Source organism: Bufo bufo, chromosome 1 (assembly GCF_905171765.1).
Source record: "Bufo bufo chromosome 1, aBufBuf1.1, whole genome shotgun sequence".
In the NCBI taxonomy this organism is placed as follows: domain Eukaryota; kingdom Metazoa; phylum Chordata; class Amphibia; order Anura; family Bufonidae; genus Bufo; species Bufo bufo.
The window spans coordinates 57395370-57418481 of NC_053389.1; the positions used below are offsets into that span (position 1 = coordinate 57395370).

The 23112-nt window shown below is 42.6% G+C and overlaps 1 protein-coding gene across 1 annotated transcript in view; it reads right to left on the reverse strand.

Annotated features, from left to right (window-relative positions):
- Positions 1-6077, reverse strand: part of CCDC153 (coiled-coil domain containing 153) — a 51302-nt gene extending 45225 nt beyond the window's left edge. Inside the window, exon 1 of the mRNA XM_040424985.1 lies at positions 5990-6077. The gene's annotated coding sequence lies outside the window, so the exon portion shown is untranslated. The remainder of the gene's footprint in view (positions 1-5989) is intronic.
- Between the last annotated feature and the right edge of the window lie 17035 nt (positions 6078-23112).

The window sequence follows — 23112 nt, forward strand, 5'->3', positions numbered from 1 at the left end:
AACCCACACGGCCTTAACGAAGCATTTGAAATCAACCTTTAAGCTATCGCCCCAATTTTTTATTACCGTATTAGTAATACTAGCTACGTCTTATACATCCTCCCCCCTCCTCCCATTTCATCCACAACAAGCTGCCCCCCCCCTTGCACATTCATTCGTTCATATATATCTTTCATATAAAATAAACATTCCATATATACTTATACCCACCTTTTCATATATATTACTGTTTCTTAAGCTTTAGTTATATCGTTATATCAGTTGTTTTTTTTTGCATTTTTTATTTTTATTATTGTTGTTCATTGTGCATTTCATTTTAAAGGTATTGTCATTGATGTCATAACCGCTTCATGCTTTATTACATACTGCTCTTCATTCTTATTATATCATGCTTTTGACCCCCCCCCATCCCAGTCAATCTCTTTTCTAGGCGTGCTATAATTGCTATAATACGCCTGCTATGCTATTATGGATCACTTCAGCTCATGGCTAGCTGTCTCCATCCACCTCCTGGTAGGACCTGCACTTTGCGCATCGGCCGGCCTCAGTAGCGTCCCATCGCTAGGATACGACGGTCACGTGCCCACTGTTGCGATCACGTGATCGCTCTAAACCCTGCGATCGCCTTGGCACCGCCGGGCATCGCGCGGGGGCAATCACCCCAGCAAAATTCATTGTTTCTTCATTCCTCCACTTGTACCACCAATGTTTATTAGCCCCGACCATGAAATGTTGTTTTTATTGCTTTAATAATAAAAGTTTTCATTTAATTTTATGGCAGTGACATTTGGGCAGGTCCAGTACCGCCCATCCCAAACCCCTGACCTCTCTCTATTCCAGTGGTTTGGGTTTTTTCTTGGTGTATATATATGTGTAATAGCTGTGCCGTCATGTATAAGCAGTCTGTACCTGATGAAGGGGACCGTTGTCCCCGAAACGCGTTGTACCACCTGCTAAATAAATCCTGGAGGTTTAAACTTTACAACTGCGCCGCGGGGTATCCTTCTGCTGATCCACTTGCCTTCTGGGGAACTTCAGGCATCCCCTACTAGAAGTACCTACGTTCTTGACCGCGTACCTTCCACCACAGGGGGCGTCAAATACCCTCCGATGAGCCGACACTAGAGTTGTGCCTACTGTCAGCACAACTCCACAAGGTGAGCCTCCATTTTGGAGACATATTTTTTTACTAATCATTTACATTATCACCCCATGGTGCGCCTATTGCCTGCACAAGCGACTGGAAGGGATCAGCTAGGGGTGAGCGAATCGACTTCGGATGAAACATCCGAAGTCGATTCGCATAAAATTTCGTTCTAATACTGTACGGAGCAGGAAGTTTTATGCGAATCGACTTCGGATGTTTCATCCCTAGTGACAGCCTCCGTCCAAGTGTCAGTCCTCTATCACACCGCAGTATATACACCGCACACAGCAGTATACAGCACACACAGCAGTATACACAGCGCACACAGCAGTATATACACCGCACACAGCAGTATACACCGCACACAGCAGTATATACAGCGCACACAGCAGTATATACAACGCACACAGCAGTATATACACCGCACACAGCAGTATATACACCGCACACAGCAGTATACACCGCACACAGCAGTATATACAGCGCACACAGCAGTATATACAGCACACACAGCAGTATACAGCGCACACAGCAGTATATACACCGAAAACAGCAGTATATACAGCGCACACAGCAGTATATACACAGCACACAGCAGTATACAGCACACACAGCAGTATATACACCGCACACAGCAGTATATACACCGCACACAGCAGTATATACACCGCACACAGCAGTATATACAGCGCACACAGCAGTATATACAGCGCACACAGCAGTATACACACAGCAGTAAATACACCTGACCTCGCACAGCAGTGTATACACCGCACACAGCAGTATACACCACACACAGCAGTATATACACAGCAGTATATACAGCAGTATATACACCGCACACAGCAGTATACAGCACACACAGCAGTATATACAGCACACACAGCAGTATACACAGCGCACACAGCAGTATATACACCGCACACAGCAGTATACAGCACACACAGCAGTATATACACCGCACACAGCAGTATATACAGCGCACACAGCAGTATATACAGCGCACACAGCAGTATACAGCACACACAGCAGTATATACACCGCACACAGCAGTATATACACCGCACACAGCAGTATACACACAGCAGTATATACACCTGACCGCACACAGCAGTATATACACCGCACACAGCAGTATATACACCGCACACAGCAGTATATACACCGCACACAGCAATATATACACCGCACACAGCAGTATATACACCGCACACAGCAGTATACACACAGCAGTATATACACCGCACACAGCAGTATACACACAGCAGTATATACACCGCACACAGCAGTATACACACAGCAGTATATATCCCCCGCACACAGCAGTATACACACAGCAGTATATACACCGCACACAGCAGTATACAGCACACACAGCAGTATATACAGCGCACACAGCAGTATATACACCGCACACAGCAGTATACACACAGCAGTATACACACAGCAGTATATACACAGCAGTATATACACCGCACACAGCAGTATACAGCACACACAGCAGTATATACAGCGCACACAGCAGTATACAGCACACACAGCAGTATATACAGCGCACACAGCAGTATACACACAGCAGTATATACACCGCACACAGCAGTATACACACAGCAGTATATACACCTGACCGCACACAGCAGTATATACACCGCACACAGCAGTATACACACAGCAGTATATACACCGCACACAGCAGTATACACACAGCAGTATATACACCGCACACAGCAGTATACACACAGCAGTATATACACCGCACACAGCAGTATACACACAGCAGTATACACACAGCACACAGCAGTATACACACAGCAGTATACACACAGCAGTATATACACCGCACACAGCAGTATATACACCGCACACAGCAGTATATACACCGCACACAGCAGTATATACAGCACACACAGCAGTATATACACCGCACACAGCAGTATACACACAGCAGTATATACACCGCACACAGCAGTATATACACCGCACACAGCAGTATATACAGCACACACAGCAGTATATACACCGCACACAGCAGTATATACACCGCACACAGCAGTATATACACTGCACACAGCAGTATATACACCGCACAAAGCAGTATACACACAGCAGTATATACACCGCACACAGCAGTATACACACCGCACACAGCAGTATATACACCGCACACAGCAGTATACACACAGCAGTATATACACCGCACACAGCAGTATATACACCGCACACAGCAGTATATACACCGCACACAGCAGTATACACACAGCAGTATACACACAGCAGTATATACACCGCACACAGCAGTATATACAGCGCACACAGCAGTATACACACAGCAGTATACAGCACACACAGCAGTATACACACAGCAGTATACACACAGCAGTATACAGCACACACAGCAGTATACACACAGCAGTATATACACCGCACACAGCAGTATATACACCGCACACAGCAGTATACACACAGCAGTAAACAGCACACGCAGCAGTATACACACAGCAGTATACACACAGCAGTATACAGCACACACAGCAGTATATACACCGCACACAGCAGTATATACACCGCACACAGCAGTATATACACCGCACACAGCAGTATACACACAGCAGTATACACACAGCAGTATATACACCGCACACAGCAGTATACACACAGCAGTATATACACCGCACACAGCAGTATATACACCGCACACAGCAGTATATACACCGCACACAGCAGTATACACACAGCAGTATACACACAGCAGTATATACACCGCACACAGCAGTATACACACAGCAGTATATACACCGCACACAGCAGTATATACACCGCACACAGCAGTATATACACCGCACACAGCAGTATACACACAGCAGTATACACACAGCAGTATATACACCGCACACAGCAGTATATACACCGCACACAGCAGTATACACAGAGCAGTATACACACAGCAGTATATACACCGCACACAGCAGTATATACACCGCACACAGCAGTATATACACCGCACACAGCAGTATACACACAGCAGTATATACACCGCACACAGCAGTATACACACAGCAGTATATACAGCACACACAGCAGTATACAGCACACACAGCAGTATATACAGCACACACAGCAGTATATACACAGCAGAATATACACCGCACACAGCAGTATACACACAGCAGTATACAGCACACACAGCAGTATACACACAGCAGTATACAGCACACACAGCAGTATACACACAGCAGTATACAGCACACACAGCAGTATACAGCACACACAGCAGTATACACACAGCAGTATACACACAGCAGTATACACACAGCAGTATACACACAGCAGTATACAGCACACACAGCAGTATATACACCGCACACAGCAGTATACAGCACACACAGCAGTATATACACCGCACACAGCAGTATACAGCACACACAGCAGTATACAGCACACACAGCAGTATACACACAGCAGTATACACACAGCAGTATACAGCACACACAGCAGTATATACACCGCACACAGCAGTATACAGCACACACAGCAGTATACAGCACACACAGCAGTATACACACAGCAGTATACACACAGCAGTATACAGCACACACAGCAGTATATACAGCACACACAGCAGTATACACACAGCAGTATACACACAGCAGTATACACACAGCAGTATACAGCACACACAGCAGTATACACACAGCAGTATATACACCGCACACAGCAGTATACAGCACACACAGCAGTATACACACAGCAGTATATACACCGCACACAGCAGTATACACACAGCAGTATATACAGCACACACAGCAGTATATACACAGCAGTATATACAGCACACACAGCAGTATATACAGCACACACAGCAGTATATACACCGCACACAGCAGTATACAGCACACACAGCAGTATACAGCACACAGCAGTATACACACAGCAGTATACATACAGCAGTATACAGCACACAGCAGTATACAGCACACACAGCAGTATACACACAGCAGTATACAGCACACACAGCAGTATACACACAGCAGTATACAGCACACACAGCAGTATACACACAGCAGTATACAGCACACACAGCAGTATACAGCACACACAGCAGTATACAGCACACACAGCAGTATATACACCGCACACAGCAGTATATACACACAGCAGTATATACACAGCAGTACACACACAGCAGTATATACACCGCACACAGCAGTATATACACACAGCAGTATATACACAGCAGTATATACAGCACACAGCAGTATACAGCACACAGCAGTATATACACCGCACACAGCAGTATATACAGCGCACACAGCAGTATATACACCGCACACAGCAGTATACAGCACACACAGCAGTATACAGCACACAGCAGTATACACACAGCAGTATACATACAGCAGTATACAGCACACAGCAGTATACACACAGCAGTATACACACAGCAGTATACAGCACACACAGCAGTATACACACAGCAGTATACAGCACACACAGCAGTATACACACAGCAGTATACAGCACACACAGCAGTATATACACCGCACACAGCAGTATATACACACAGCAGTATATACACAGCAGTATATACACAGCAGTATATACAGCACACACAGCAGTACACACACAGCAGTATATACACCGCACACAGCAGTATATACACACAGCAGTATATACACAGCAGTATATACAGCACACAGCAGTATACAGCACACAGCAGTATATACACCGCACACAGCAGTATATACACCGCACACAGCAGTATATACACCGCACACAGCAGTATATACACCGCACACAGCAGTATATACACCGCACACAGCAGTATATACACACAGCAGTTACCTCAGACCCGTGTTGTGCTCGGTAACCCCGTCCTGTGTCTATGGCCGGGCGGTCAGTGCTGACACCATGGAGACGGAGGACGCGGAGCACTTACTGCTATGGAGAGAAGCCACTGAGGAGAGGAGCCATAGATTCCCGGAGTAATGTCTGTCATGTTCATTCAGTGCTGGATGTGAATGTGACTCCTGTTCACACGGGGACTCTGGAGACGCTGCGCTTCAGTCATTGCTAGATTGTTTCAGACTTTTTCTGAGGGAGACATATTCCCAGACACAGATGTAACAGGAGGTCTGCTTCTTGTTGGGGGGAAAAAAAGTTTAACCCTTTAATGACCCATTTTTTTTTCCTCTCTCTCTTCCTTCCCACCTTCCAAGAGCTATAACTTTTTAAAGTTAAAGTTAAAGTTTTTAGTCATTCCAAGGCTTCTCTTTTACAGGACAAGTGGTAGTTATCTTTATTGGCAACATTCAATTTGCCATAGCTTGTGTTGAAAAATGGCTGAAATTGAAAAAAATCCACACAACTTTGTCAGGGTTTTTGGGTTTTGTTTTTACGGCATTCGCTTGGTAATGACACGGTGACCTTATTCTGCAGGTCGGTATGATTAGGGTCGGGGTTATACCAAATTTATATAGTTTTTATGATGTTTTGATACTTTAAAAAAAAAAAAAAAAAAACGTAAAAATTCTGTTTTATATGCATCGACTTAGGCTACTTTCACACTTGCGGCAGTGTGATCCGGCGGGCAGTTCTGTCGTCGGAACTGCCTGCCGGATCCGCCGATCTGGATGTGACTGATAGCATTTGTGAGACGGATCCGGATCCGTCTCACAAATGCATTGCAAGAACGGATCCGTCTCTCCACTTGTCATGTGGACAGACGGATCCGTCTTGTATCTTTTTTTTCACATTTTTACCGGTCTGCGCATGCGCAGACCGGAAGGACAGATCCGGCGTTCCGGTATTTTGATTGCTGGATCTGGCACTAATACATTCCTATGGGGAAAATAAATTTTTCGGTCTGCGCATGGACGGATCTGGCATTAATACATTCCTATGGGAAATTCAGGCATTCAGGCAAGTCTTAATTTTTTTTCGCCGGAGATAAAACTGTAGCTCTGAGTTCCGTCCTAGGGGCTCTATACCGTAAAAGAACTGATCAGTTTTATCCCCATGCATTCTGAATGGAGAACAATCCGTTCAGGATGCATCAGGACGTCTTCAGTTCAGTCATTTTGACTGATCAGGCAAAAGAGAAAACTGCAGCATGCTACGGTTTTATCTCCGGCGAAAAAAACTGAAGACTTGCCTGAATGCCGGATCCGGCATTTTTTCCAATAGGAATGTATTAATGCCGGATCCGTCCATGCGCAGACCGAAAAATTTTTTTTTTTTTGACTGATCAGGCATTTTTAAGCCTGATCATGATCCTGATCAGTCTTACTAATGCCATCAGTTGGCATAGGTTTTGCCGGATCTCTCTGCCGCAAGTGTGAAAGTAGCCATAGTCTGACATCCATGACCTTTCATCTTTTCGTCCACAGAGGTGAGGGGCTTGTTTTTTGTAGGGCTAGCTATAGTTTTTATTTGTGTCATATGAGTTTTTTTAACATATTTTATTTCGTTTTTTTTCTCTTTTATTTAATTTTTTTGAGGCTCAAGGTGACAAAATTTTTTACGGCATTTCGCCATGCAGGAAAAATAATATATTTTAATAGTTTGGGTATTTTTGAATGCAGCAATACCAATCATGATTTTTTTTTTGTATGTAAAATTGAGAAAGGGGGGGTGTTAAGTGAATTTTTAAAATTTTATTATTTAACGTGTTTTATTTAATTATTATTATTTTTTGTTTCTGTACTTTTTAGGCTAGTTTCACACTAGCGTTAGACGTCTCTGGCAGGCTGGTCCTGCCGGAGGTGTCTGGATCCGGCATTGCCGGACGTGGCCTGATACCTGCGGCCGCACAGTGTCATATTTGCCAGGTTGCAGCCAGATCTCCGCTGGTCTCCCTATTAGTTAATGGGGCCGGACGGCAGAACGGCTGCTTTAAAAACAGGAAAACGGTCAATTTTTAAAGGTTGTTTTTCTTCGGATACCTTTCTGAAAAAGAGCCATTGTCAGCCCCTGAAAACAGACGACATTGGACATGTCCTATATTTTGGCGGCCATTATTCACTGCTCATTTAAAAAAAAAAAAAAAAAAAAAAAAAGGTTGTCCATATAGAAACAAAAGACTGCAATGGTTCTGAAAATAGCCATCACATGACTGTTTTTCACATTGTGTCAACGTACCCTAGGGGACTTGTACATGCAATCCTCTGATCGCTTGTCCCATAGACTGCAATAGAATACTTTCCCTGGCTGCCTGTCAGACTGTGCCTCGGGCTTGGCTTTTCAGGCAGCTTGCTATGACAGCACTGGGAGCCTTCAAAAGGCCGTAGGCCATGGATGGCCAACCTGAAGCTCTCCAGCTGTTTCAAAACTACAACTCCCAGCATGCCCAGACTACCTACAGCTGTCAGCCTACAGCAGGGCATGGTGGGAGTTGTAGTTTTACAACAGCTGAAGAGCCGCAGGTTGGCCATGCCTGCCGTAGGCTGTCGTAGAAACTGATTTTGCTGCGGGGGCTCTGATCGGAGGACAGAGGGAGCCTTGGAATGACTAAAATTTTAAAACGTTATAGCTCTTTCTTCTTTATCCCTCCCAGACCACTATTGAGACTTCTCCTAAAGACGGCAGAGCATTCTGCAGACTCATCTTTGGCCCCTCATTTCTGTAGCCATTTCAACCTGCTAGCAACACAAACCTGACCATCCTGCTGCCCCCTCTCGGGGTATGTTCACACTGTGAAAATGAAACAACAGAAATCTGCTGTTCATTTGCAGATGAATTTGTGGCAGAAATCCAAACCTAATCCTCTGATTTCTGCTGCAAATTTAATAGTTTGAATGCTATGGACTGGACCATAGATCCTCCCCATTCTGATTCTGACAGATCCCTTCTTGATGCTGTTCTGGTTTCAGCAGCACAGATTCTTATTGGAGAAAAACGGGAAGCAGAATAGACCCTGGAAACTCCACCGTGTGAACATGCCCTAACACTGCCATCCTTTTTCTACCAAAATAGACGTTTATAAGGAATGGTTCTATAAAACGCCGCCAGATTTATTAAAACATTGTGTGTCCTTGATAAATTTGACACAGTTTGCACAATTTCACGTAAAGGCTGAAAGGGGTTAATCTGCAGTACGTCGGTGTACGGAGCCTTCTGCTTCCAGCTTCATACACTGTATAGTGTCCGGCGCTGCAGTAGCCCGAAACAGACCCCGACTGATCTGATATTGTTGACCTATCAGAGGATAGTCAAGTAATGATCAGCCGGCACTCCGTTCAAGAGGCGTGGTGCACGAGTCCGAGACAATGCTATATCTGTTTGAGAAAGGCTCGTATTGGAGCCGAAACGCGAGTCACAGAATATCTCTTATGTGACGAATAAAGAGATTTAATCAGCAGAAGAAAAAGTGAGTGCCGGTCTTTTCTATCAGAGGATAGGTCATCAATATCTGTAGCCCAGCGAACCCCTTTAAAAAAATGTAAATCACGTTTTTATTTTTAAAGATTTTTTGATGATGCTATTTTTTATTTTCCATGTCAATATCTATATTTATTCCTTTCAAGACCTGGTGATTTTCAGTATTTTCGTTTCCATTTTGGAGGGGACACATATATGAGGCGCTATACATAAAGGGAACACATATACAAGGCCATATACATAAAGGGGGCACATATAAGAGGCACTATACATAAAGGAGTCACATATAAGAGGCACTATACATAAAGGAGTCACATATAAGAGGCACTATACATAAAGGGGGTACATATAAGAGGCACTATACATAAAGGGGGCACATATAAGAGGCACTATACATAAAGGAGTCACATATAAGAGGCACTATACATAAAGGAGTCACATATAAGAGGCACTATACATAAAGGGGGCACATATAAGAGGCACTATACATAAAGGGGGCACATATAAGAGGCACTATACATAAAGGGGGCACATATAAGAGGCACTATACATAAAGGAGTCACATATAAGAGGCACTATACATAAAGGGGGCACATATAAGAGGCACTATACATAAAGGGGGTACATATAAGAGGCACTATACATAAAGGGGGCACATATAAGAGGCACTATACATAAAGGAGTCACATATACGAGACACTATACATAAAGGGGGCACATATAAGAGGCACTATACATAAAGGGGCACATATAAGAGACACTTTACATAAAGGGGCCCATATAAGTGTTCCCTTTATGTATAGTGCCTCTTAATGAGCCCCTTTATGTATAGTGCTTCTTATATGTGCCCCTTTATGTATATGGCATTGTATATGTGTCCCCTTTATGTATAGTGCCTCTTATATGTGTCCCCTTTATGTATAGTGCCTCTTATATGTGCCCTTTATGCATAGTGCCTCTTATATGTGCCCCCTTTATGTATAATGCCGCTGATATGTGCCCTTTATGTATAGTGCCTCTTATATGTGCCCTTTATGTATAGTGCCTCTTATATGTGCCCTTTATGTATAGTGCCTCTTATATGTGACTCCTTTATGTATAGTGCCTCTTATATGTGCCCTTTATGTATAGTGCTTCTTATATGTGCCCCTTTATGTATATGGCATTGTATATGTGTCCCCTTTATATATAGTGCCTCTTATATGTGCCCTTTATGTATAGTGCCTCTTATATGTGCCCTTTATGTATAGTGCCATTTATATGTGCCCCCTTTATGTATAGTGCCTCTTATATATGCCCTTTATGTATAGTGCCTCTTATATGTCCCCCCTTTATGTATAGTGCCTCTTATATATGCCCCATGTATGTATAGTGCCTCTTAATGAGCCCCTTTATGTATACTGCTTCTTATATGTGCCCCTTTATGTATACAGCCTCATATATGTGTCCCTTTATGTATTGTGACTCTTATATGTGCCCCCTTTATGTATATGGCATTGTATATGTGTCCCCTTTATGTATAGTGCCTCTTAAATGTGTCCCCTTTATGTATAGTGCCTCTTATATGTGCCCTTTATGCATAGTGCCTCTTATATGTGCCCCCTTTATGTATAATGCCGCTGATATGTGCCCTTTATGTATAGTGCCTCTTATATGTGCCCTTTATGTATAGTGCCTCTTATATGTGCCCTTTATGTATAGTGCCTCTTATATGTGACTCCTTTATGTATAGTGCCTCTTATATGTGCCCTTTATGTATAGTGCTTCTTATATGTGCCCCTTTATGTATATGGCATTGTATATGTGCCCCCTTTATGTATAGTGCCTCTTATATGTGCCCTTTATGTATAGTGCCTCTTATATGTGCCCCCTTTATGTATAGTGCCTCTAATATGTCCCCTTTATGTATAATGCCGCTGATATGTGCCCTTTATGTATAGTGCCTCTTATATGTGCCCTTTATGTATAGTGCCTCTTATATGTGCCCCCTTTATGTATAGTGCCTCTTATATATGCCCTTTATGTATAGTGCCTCTTATATGTCCCCCCTTTATGTATAGTGCCTCTTATATATGACCCATGTATGTATAGTGCCTCTTAATGAGCCCCTTTATGTATACTGCTTCTTATATGTGCCCCTTTATGTATACAGCCTCATATATGTGACCCTTTATGTATTGTGACTCTTATATGTGCCCCCTTTATGTATATGGCATTGTATATGTGTCCCCTTTATGTATAGTGCCTCTTAAATGTGTCCCTTTTATGTATAGTGCCTCTTATATGTTCCCTTTATGTATAGTCCTCTTGAAGCTCATCAAGAGAATGCCAAGAGTGTGCAAAGCAGTAATCAAAGCAAAAGGTGGCTACTTTGAAGAACCTAGAATATGACATATTTTCAGTTGTTTCACACTTGTTTGTTATGTATATAATTCCACATGTGTTAATTCATAGTTTTGATGCCTTCAGTGTGAATCTACAATTTTCATAGTCATGAAAATAAAGAAAACTCTTTGAATGAGAAGGTGTGTCCAAACTTTTGGTCTGTACTGTATGTGCCCCCTTTATGTATAGTGCCTCTTATATGTGACTCCTTTATGTATAGAGCCTCTTATATGTGCCCTTTATGTATAGTGCCTCTTATGTGACTCCTTTATGTATAGTGTCTCTTATATATGTCCCCTTTATGTATAGTGTCTCTTATATGTGACTCCTTTATGTATAGTGTCTCTTATATGTGCCCCCTTTATGTATAGTGCCTCTTATATGTGCCCCCTTTATGTATAGTGCCTGTTATATGTGCCCCCTTTATGTATAGTGTCTCTTATATGTGCCCTTTATGTACAGTGCCTCTTATATGTGCCCTTTATGTATAGTGCCTCTTATATGTGCCTCCTTTATGTATAGTGTCTCTTATATGTGCCCCCTTTATGTATAGAGCCTCTTATATGTGCCCTTTATGTATAGTGTCTCTTAAATGTGACTCCTTTATGTATAGTGTCTCTTATATGTGCCTCCTTTATGTATAGTGCCTCTTATATGTGCCCTTTATGTGGAATTATATACATAACAAACAAGTGTGAAACAACTGAAAATATGTCATATTCTAGGTTCTTCAAAGTAGCCACCTTTTGCTTTGATTACTGCTTTGCACACTCTTGGCATTCTCTTGATGAGCTTCAAGAGGTAGTCCCCTGAAATGGTTTTCACTTCACAGGTGTGCCCTGTCAGGTTTAATAAGTGGGATTTCTTGCCTATAAATGGGGTTGGGACCATCAGTTGCGTTGAGGAGAAGTCAGGTGGATACACAGCTGATAGTCCTACTGAATAGACTGTTAGAATTTGTATTATGGCAAGAAAAAAGCAGCTAAGTAAAGAAAAACGAGTGGCCATCATTACTTTAAGAAATGAAGGTCAGTCAGTCAGCCGAAAAATTGGGAAAACTTTGAAAGTAAGGGCTATTTGACCTTGAAGGAGAGTGATGGGGTGCTGCGCCAGATGACCTGGCCTCCACAGTCACCGGACCTGAACCCAATCGAGATGGTTTGGGGTGAGCTGGACCGCAGAGTGAAGGCAAAAGGGCCAACAAGTGCTAAGCATCTCTGGGAACTCCTTCAAGACTGTTGGAAGACCATTTCAGGGGACTACCTCTTGAAGCTCATCAAGAGAATGCCAAGAGTGTGCAAAGCAGTAATCAAAGCAAAAGGTGGCTACTTTGAAGAACCTAGAATATGACATATTTCCAGTTGTTTCACACTTGTTTGTTATGTATATAATTCCACATGTGTTAATTCATAGTTTTGATGCCTTCATAGTCATGAAAATAAAGAAAACTCTTTGAATGAGAAGGTGTGTCCAAACTTTTGGTCTGTACTGTATATTGTCTTCTTATAAGAGTTGATTAATCACAGAGTGAAGACCAGAAGACATTGGAAAACACAGCACAACAGTGACATAGACCATCAGCAATTCTGGGTGTGGTGTGGCTATCTGTTTCCAGGAAAGCTGTGTTTGTCTGTGCTGTAAGTTTTGGTATGAAACAAAGAAAACTGTGTGGCTGGGTTGGAAGACATAAATGATTCAGTGGAATGTGAATGGGTGTGGCTTTGAGTTGTAGTTGAGTCGAAAATGTGTGAAGACTGATGGATGTTTTAGCAGAGCTGTGTATGCAATTCATATTTTATGTATAAGGGCGTGGTTATGAGCAGTTTGTGAAAAGGAGTACATGAAAATGTGAATGTGTATGGAGTACGATATTTGTTTTCACATAATATGCGCATTGAGAATTTTATTTAATTTTTCTTGGAAGATTTTTGGTTTTTATCGGTGCCAACAGTGTTGATTGAGCTGTACATTTTTTTTAAATTGAAGTCAATGAAAAGTTTCTTATGGGCCCTTTGTGTTCATGTCTGTATTGCCAGATCTGTTTGTTTCAATGTTTGAAGTTTTGTGTTACATGTTAAGTGCTGTGCTTAACATCAGAGATCTGTTCTCACGGAGAGCTGGAACACTACTGACGGACAGTAGGAGGACCACAGCGTCCGACTAAAAGGGGTGGACTTAGATGACTGAGAGTGGGAGGAAGGAGAGTAGGAGGAGTAGGAGAGTAGGATTCATGGTAGATAGCGGTGCAACTTCAAGTGTGTTAAGTAAGGATTTGTACAAAGGACCATTGAGAAAATCTGAGCCCTCTATGGGAATTAATGGGGTTTTGACAAAAACTTTCAAAACTGACTCACTACCACTTGAGACCATGGACAGGGAGTACATCACAGATCATGTATTCAGCATTATACCAGATTGCCCAGTCAGCCTGTTAGGGAGAGATTTGTTCATTAAGCTTGACTTGCAGGTATCAGCAATGATCAGGGCATAAAAGTACACTCAGACCTCATTTCAATCTCTACACCCGTGCCACTGATTCTTGCAAACATACAGAACCACCCAGAACTTAACAACATTAACCCTGCATTATGGTCCTCAAATGAATATGACACGGGGCTCATAGATTGCACACCTTACAAAGCTACTGTAAAACCAGGTGTCATTTCAGTGTTCCAGAAACAATACCCGCTGTCAAAAGAGAAACTCGACGGACTTAGGCCAATGATAAAAGAATTCCTACAAAAGGGAATCCTGGAAGATGTGATTTCACCCTACAGCACACCCATAAATCCAGTGACAAAGGTAGATGGTACTACCCGCTTTGTACAGGATTTAAGGGCAATAAACAATATCATTGTGCCTATTGCTCCAATTGTCCCAGATGTCAACACACTTCTTTCTGCAATTCCTGCAGACGCTGTCTATTTCAGTGTGATAGATCTGAAGAATGCTTTCTTCTCTATCCCAGTTGATAAGGCAACCAGACTACTTTTTGCTTTTTCCTTTGAGGGACGCCAACTGACCTGGTGCAGAATGCCTCAGGGGTATTCTGATTCACCTGTAGTGTACAGCATAGTCCTCCAAGCAACGTTAAAACCATGGTACCCCCCCCCCCCCAAGGTTCTGTGCTGCTGCAATATGTCGATGATTTGTTACGGTGTAGCATGTCAGCGGAGGCCAGCATTCAGGATGGTTTATCACTGTTACAATGGTTGTCAGGATGTGGTCACAAAGTGGCACTCAAGAAAATGCAATGGTGTAAAATGCAGGTTGAATACTTGGGCTTTGTCCTCACAAAAGGTGAAAGGAGAATTAGCACAGAAAAAGTCCAGTCTATTGCGGGCCTGGTCACCCCCACACCAAGAAAGAAATGTTATCTTTCCTTGGTATGATTAACTACTGCAGACAATGGATTCCTGATTGCTCCAACTATGACAATGTTTTGAGGCAAGCCACTCTGGAAGAAAATCCAGATCTGATAAAATGGTCTTCTGAGATGTACAATGCATTTGATTATCTGAAATGTTCGCTCATGTCGAGTCCAGGGCTGGGCCTCCCTGACTATAATATGCCCTTCCACATGTTTGCACGCCAAAATTGTAAAACCATGGCGGGGGTACTGACACAAGAACACGGAGGCAAGTTGTGTCCTTGTGCATTTTTCTCAAAGGTTATGCCCACCTCTGTTCAGGGGATGCCGGCATGTCTGCGTTCCCTTGCAGCCTATGCAATGATGGTAGAATTAGCAACTCCTTTCACAATGGGACATTACACCATTTTGCGCACCACCCATGATGTTGTAGGCCTACTCAAGGGCATCCACACTCAACACACGTCTGCACAGAGGCTTTCAGGATATGAGGTAATACTGCTCAGTGACCCCTCACTCAAAATCAAGTATGCTTCCCACACCTCAGGTCCAGCACCAATACTGAATGCTCTCTTAGGCCTTAAAGGACAGGAACACATGACTGTTTACAGGTCCGTGTAACCATTGGGAGATGCCATGTCTGGCACCTCCAACCCCTGAGATGTCGCAAATGCTTACTGATCTTCAAAGGTATGAAACTGAAAAATTTTGCTGAAAAATCCATAGTCTGGATTGGTCTGCAAAGAGGGGAAGCCATGCATACCTCAGCATAGTGCATCCATCTTCATTGCACACTTTCATGGGGTAGGACACAACAGCATACAAACTACCCACATGTTGTTGAGCCAAAGTTTTTACATCACTGATAGCAAACAGTTAGTCACGGAATACATACACAGATGTATTACGTGCTTGAGAAACAACCCTAACAACCCACTGAAAATACCTCACCAATATCTTGACTACCCCACTACACCATTCACCCACTTGCAGGGAGATTACACGCATATATCTAAAACTGAAGAAAAAGTTGCTTGTAAGTCTCCTTCTCTTTCACAGGAACCAACTCATCCATTCCGGGTAGGCGACCAGGTGATAGTCAAGATCTTAAAGAAGGGAAAGGAACCAGGAAGCTTCACCTACGGACCACAACTGAGGTAGTCGCAATCACCAGAACAGCAGTCCTCACTGAACAGTTACCCACGTGGATCCACGCCACAAGGATTAAGCTGGTGAAGAAAAGAGAGGTACTAACGGAGGCAGAAAGCCTTGACCTCGAAGAGGACACAGAAGGGGTACAAACGGGGGCAGACAGCCCCGACCCCCAACTGGGCGAAGCTCTCCCCGAATTCTGGCAGTTGATTGATAAAAATGACACCTCTGATCACCCTGTCAATGATCCTATTGACTTTTCTGACAAGTAGCCAAGCAGAAGGGGACATTACCAAAAATGATGTTGGGACTATGCTATGGTATAACTCGTCGAACACCCATGTTGCCACATACACCTTCTGTCTGTGTGATTTCATGCGATGTCGGATCTATGGTTTATCCAAGGGGGAATACTCCCATAAGACAGTACAAGCATATATCTGTGTTACTGATACATATTGGGGGAACCAGTGTGCACATTGGGGATCAGTAGGATGGAACACAGGGAAAGACTGGGGGTACAAACCACAGAGCGCACTAGAAAAGAAGGATAAAAATGGGAAATCCTTAATTTCTAGAATGTCTCTTACTACAACAGGAGACTGTCGGGGACTTGGCATACAAACCTCAGTACTTCATGCAAAACTGGTACTGAATATAGAAAATCCCTCCCCTATAGACAGTGGACTGTATATCCTTGGTCTTTACTTCCAGAAGGGAGGCGGGGTGGGATAGTGAAACAATCCCCTTCAAGCTAGAGGATATGGATAATTCGCAAGAGTATAAACAAAAAAAAATACTTTGATGCCCCACATTGTCACCCTTAAAGATTTAAAGGCCATATCTGATCCCACATATGAGGACACTCTGGCAATGGAGACAGGGTTTTCTGATGCCAATCTCTGGGTAGAGTGGATGAAGTACACTGCAGCCTCTGTCAATAAAAGTAACTGTTATATTTGTGGAGCTGCAAAACCACACCTAGGAACAGTTCCACTCACATTACCCCCAACAGTAGAAGAATGTTTTCAAACATCTCCTATAATGACACCGCTTGTAAAACCTGGAAAACAAAATACCCTTTGTTGACAAAAACCCCACACCCGGGGGCGGGTATACATATTTACCCAGGCAACTACACCTGTTATAAGGGAGGAAAGGAAGGTGTGAATCGAAATTTTTTACAGAGGGGTATTGTGCTAATTATAGTTCTGTAAATATGTCACTCACTCAAAACCAGGTATTTTCAATAGGGGACATCTACTCGATCTGCGGCGATGGTAAAATAAGGTCCAGATTGGAGGGAAAATGGAAAGGAGAATGCGCCTTGGCAAAAGCTATTATGAACATTCACATATTCACTCGAGTGGAGGAACACGTAGACTTTGCTACAAATAGGTTAAAGAGATCAATACCTAAAGGTAGTTTCGATCCACATGTGTACATAGATGCACTAGGGGTCCCAAGAGGGGTCCCTGATGAGTTCAAGGCCAGAGATCAAGTAGCTGCAGGTTTTGAATCTATCATTCCTATAATCACCGTAAATAAAAATGTAGACTGGATAAATTACATCTACTACAACCAACAAAGGTTTGTAAATTACACAAGGGATGCGATGCAAGGGATTGCAGAGCAGCTCCAAGCTGACTCCATAATGACATTCCAGAACAGAATGGTTTTAGATATGATATTGGCAGAAAAGGGTGGGGTGTGCAAGGTGCTCGCGGATCCCACATCATGCTGCACCTTCATACCTAATAACATAGGTCCCAATGGTATGGTAACTGTAGCTATACAAAAGTTGGAAGATCTGTCTGTTGAATTGAAAAAGAACTCAGGTATTACAAATCCCTTGGATCAGTATTTTGGTTGGTTTACTAATTGGAAGCAGGCGTTAGCACAACTAGGCATTATTATCCTTGTAATCATTATTGTCATTGCTGCATTTTCATTATGTGTAGTACCATGTATTAGGAACTTGTTAGAACAAGGAGTAACTAACGCCACAGCCTCTTTCTACCAGGCCATCCCCCCACCAACCCCCAATAATAAGGATAACACACCCAGTGGATACATGAAATATCTGAAGATATATAGACAGAAGAAAGAAAGAAGAAAGAACCATATAATATAAAATATATAAGGTTCTAAGAGGGGATTGAAGGGATATATGTGACTCCATTTGTCTGTTCTAACTATATGTATTGTGATAGCATCTTGTTCATGCACTGTTTCAAGTTCCCCCACTGGAATTTGGGTTTCTTTCCCTGTCCTTGGACAGTTTCTTGAAATTCCTAAATTCTAGTGAAGACAGTCACGCTTTACAAGGTCATTCCGGCCTAATGTTTACCGGCCTATATGTGTCTACATATGATTAGTTAATGCTGAACATCTGATTCCCGTGTATAGCCCAAACAAACTAAGTTTAGGCGACAACGGGATATCCATTTTCGTTATTTCCGATAAGATATTACCTACTTCTTGCCAGAAGGGTATAATTTTTGTACATTGCCACCAAATATGTGAGTGAGTACCGAGCTCCTTATCACATCTCCAACATAATGAGCTACATTCTGGAAATATGTGGTGAAGGCGTTGTGGAGTGTAGTACCATCTTGTCAAGACTTTATAGCTGTTCTCCTGTACCCTGACACACCTGGACACCTTCAGCGGACTCAAAGTTGCAAGTTATACCTCGAAGGAGATAAACTTGACGTTTAAATCTTTCTCCCACTGGAGTAGAAATAAGTGGGTATTCTCTCGCTCAAACGACAATAAGATGTCATATAATTTGGAAATTTTCCCCTTCGGTTCTTTCATTTGCAGGACCAATTTCTCAAAGGGAGAATGACCTGAGGTAGACTACAGGTTCTTTAGAAGCGCTTTCAGTCTGTGTGTGAGGAAAGCACAATGGAAGGTGGAGAGTGGGGCCCTATCCAACCGTTCACGGAGTTCGTCGCAGGAGGGAATGTCCTCATTCGGACACAACGATAAGACCGGGGTTGCGCACGTTTTCATTTTATCAATAAGGGTTTCACGGAAATATTTAGAAGCCTGATAAAATAAATCTCTGACTTGCATTAAGATAGGGTAATTTGGTGTTAGTAGAGTGAGCCAATGAAAACGTGACCATATACGCAACACATAAGTAGTGAATGGACAAAGGCGTATTCAAAGTGTGGCGAGCGTGTAAATACTCCATAAAAAGTAAAGAGCGTAATGGAATATTTGACATGTCATTCTCTGACACAATATCTAATCTGCTAGTATATGTCCATAGCCATTCTAAACATCTTAGACATATGACTGCCTTATGGTAGCGATATAGGTCCGGGACTCCAAGCCCGCCAAAACGTGGATGTTGCACAACCTGTTTAAGCGGCAATCTAGGCCTTTTCCCACCCCAAAGAAATTTAGTAAAAATGCCTTGATCTCTACTAAAATACTCTTTAGGGATGGGTATTGGCAATGCTTGAATGTAATATAAAATTGTGGGTAAAAGTATGGTTTTTATTAAAGTTCGTCGTCCAAACCATGAGACAAAAGGGATATCCCAGGAATTAATGAGATCCTCCAGACGTTTCGGCAAGGGCAGAAAGTTTTCGGTATATAATTGAGAAAAGGATGGGGTGATTTTAATACCGAGAAAGCTGACGTAAGTTGTAGTCCATTGAAAGGGGGTTGTCTTTTGTAATGTGGCCATGACATAGGGAGGGAGAGTCACGTTCAGAACTGTGGATTTCGCTAAATTTACTGAGAAGTTGGAAATATCATGAAAGGTCTGAAGTGTCGACATAATAGCCGGAAAGGCTCTCTCCGGGTTGGTGATGAGTAACAATACATCATCCGCAAAAACTGCAGTCTGATGTGTCGTGGAGCCAATTTTCACGCCCACTATGTCGGAGTGTTGCCGAAACGACTGCAAGAGTGTCTCAATTACAATTATGAAGAGTAGAGGGGATAAAGGGCAACCTTGCCTTGTTCCATTAGAAATTTTAAAAACAGGCAGTGTCATTTACCAAGACTCTTGCAGTGGGGAGGTGGTACATGGCCATAACACAACCGATGTATGAATCTGGTATGCCAAATTTCGCTAATGCCTGTGTCCTGTAGAGCCAGTCCACCCTGTCGAATGCCTTTTCGGCATCTGTACTAAGGATGGCTAAGGGTATCTTATTTGTTTTGGCCCACTGCATGAGTCAGATTATTCTAACCACGTTGTTTTTGCCCTCTCTTCCAGGCACAAAGCCTACTTGTTCTGGCGAGATAATGTTTGGTAAGTATTCTTTAAGTCTGTTGGCAAGTACTTTAGCGTAAAGCTTGAGGTCATTGTTGAGCAACGAAATAGGGCGATAATTCGCACATAGGGTGTGATCTTTCTTAGGCTTAGGGATAATGGTGATCTGCGCGGTGAGCATGTTCATTACAAGCATTCACTAGACGGGGTAAAAGGATATCTTTAAACTCTAAATAGTAAGCCACCGGGAGGCCATCTGGGCCAGGACTTTTATTGAGAAGGGAACTTTTTAACGCCGCTTGTAGTTCAGTTAACGTAAATGGGGAGTTTAGCGCTGCAGTTTGAGCTGGGGATAGTCGGGGAAGATTTAGATTATCTAACCAAGCCAGAATGTTTTGTTTCTGGACCACAGTTTGCGAAGGAGATTGTAGAGTTTGCTATAATATTCACAAAATTGCTTCGCTATTAAATCGGTTTTGTGGACCATTTGAGCATCTTGCGTTTTAATTTGTGAGATGAAGGAAGCCACCTTGCGCTTTTTGATCTGTGACAATAGGACTCTAGACGCCTTGTTTCCGTGCGCGTAGTACTTATATTTAGAGGCTAAAAATAACTTAGCAGTTTGTGCATTTAATATATTTTTTAATTCAGAGCACAAGGTGTCCAGGCGTGCCAAAGTGTCGTCCTTCAACTGCTTTCTATGCTGTCTTTCTAGTTCCGAGATCACAGAGGTAAGTTCGTCAATTTTCTTAGTTTTCTGTTTTTTAACAAAGGATCCCAATGCTATCAACTGTCCCCTTGTCACTGATTTATGTGCGTCCCAGAGGATGATATGTGAAGTATTCTTGTTGTCATTTAATCGTAAGTACTCCTCTATCATCTTAGCTATTTTCTGGTTGTTAGACCCGTTCAACAAAGTTTAATTTAACCTCCATCAAAACTCTGCTTTAGGCATATTTTGTATGGTAAAGGTGATGCTAACTAGGGCGTGGTCCGAGAGAAGAATGCTTCCGATTGTTGAACACGAGCAGTTCTGTAGAGATTTCGTATCAGTGAAAATTTAATCTAATCTTTGATATGATCTATGCGCCGCTGAAAAGTATGTATAATCCTTCTCATTAGCGTGCATAGCTCTCCAATAGTCAATCAACCCGTGGAAGGAGAGCGTTCTTTTAATTTTGTTGAGAGCTATGCCCGAGAGCGATGATGAGTCCTTGGAGGAGTCCAAATGTGGGACTAGAGTTACATTCAGGTCACCTCCAAGAAATATCGCCCCATCTGCAAATTCCCCAAATCTCTTTACGGAGTCTACAAGCCAGACGGTTTGTGTTACATTGAGAGCATAAATAGTACCAAACGTAAATAGTTGAGGGCCTATGGTACCCTTAATAAATATCTGCCCTCCTCATCTGACAATGTGTCTTGATGTAGGAACGGAATAGATTTATGGATCGCAATACTCACACCCCTAGAGGCGGAAGATATGGATGGGCTGTGAATCCATTGACTATACAACAAATGTGATAACCTAGGGATGTGGTTCCTGCGGAAGTGGGTTTCTTGCAATAAGGCAATATGGATTTTCTTTTTGTTGAGGTATTGACAAACTTGACTTCTTTTGTTCGGAACATTTAGAACCCCGTACATTAGAAGTACCAATTTGAATATTAGTCATAAGTATTATAACATACCATTCTGAAGTTCGACTGTACCGGTAACAACAGGCAATGTAATAAGCGACCAGTAGGAAGGGGGAAGGGAAAGCTAGGGAAGAGGGGATGGGTCAAAAGACATACTACATAAAGGAGAGAAAAAAAAAAGCAGTTAAACAATTGTCATTGGCGCAAACAACGCAGTTTCTAAGATAACATATGTTGGAAAAAATCCAGCGAAGAACATAAAGACCCCTGTAAGGGGGGGGAAGGTGTAATCTAGATGTGACCCTTTAACCTCTGGAGCCTGTAAACGAGGGCTAGAGAATATCAAGAGGTGTTCAAAGGAGAGATCATTGAGCCATTTGGAGAGAAAAGTAGGGAGGGGAAGAGGATAGAAATTAGATGTCGAAGATGTGAGCAGGAAAGAATAAAAGTGTGGCACCATGGCCCTCACCGGTAGATTAGAAAAAGAGAAAGAAAACATTGATGTAATACCTCCTATGGCCACTAGATGTCCCCCGTGGCCTGCTAAATAGAGCTAAGTTAAAAGTTTAGGTACAGTATCACAACTCACAGGAAATATCATATCCTCTCCGACAGCTTATGAGAATATGACCAAGGAGACATTAGGAAAGAAGAGAGGAAGGGGAGCCAAAGCGAGTGCTGGAGAGATAGAAAAACAAGATGAATATACAGTAGGAGGTAAAGAGAAAATCTATTCAGGGAGAAGAAATGGCTATTTAAAGCCGGTAGTTAAGAAAAGGGTATGTGACCCCTGAAAGTCCCGATG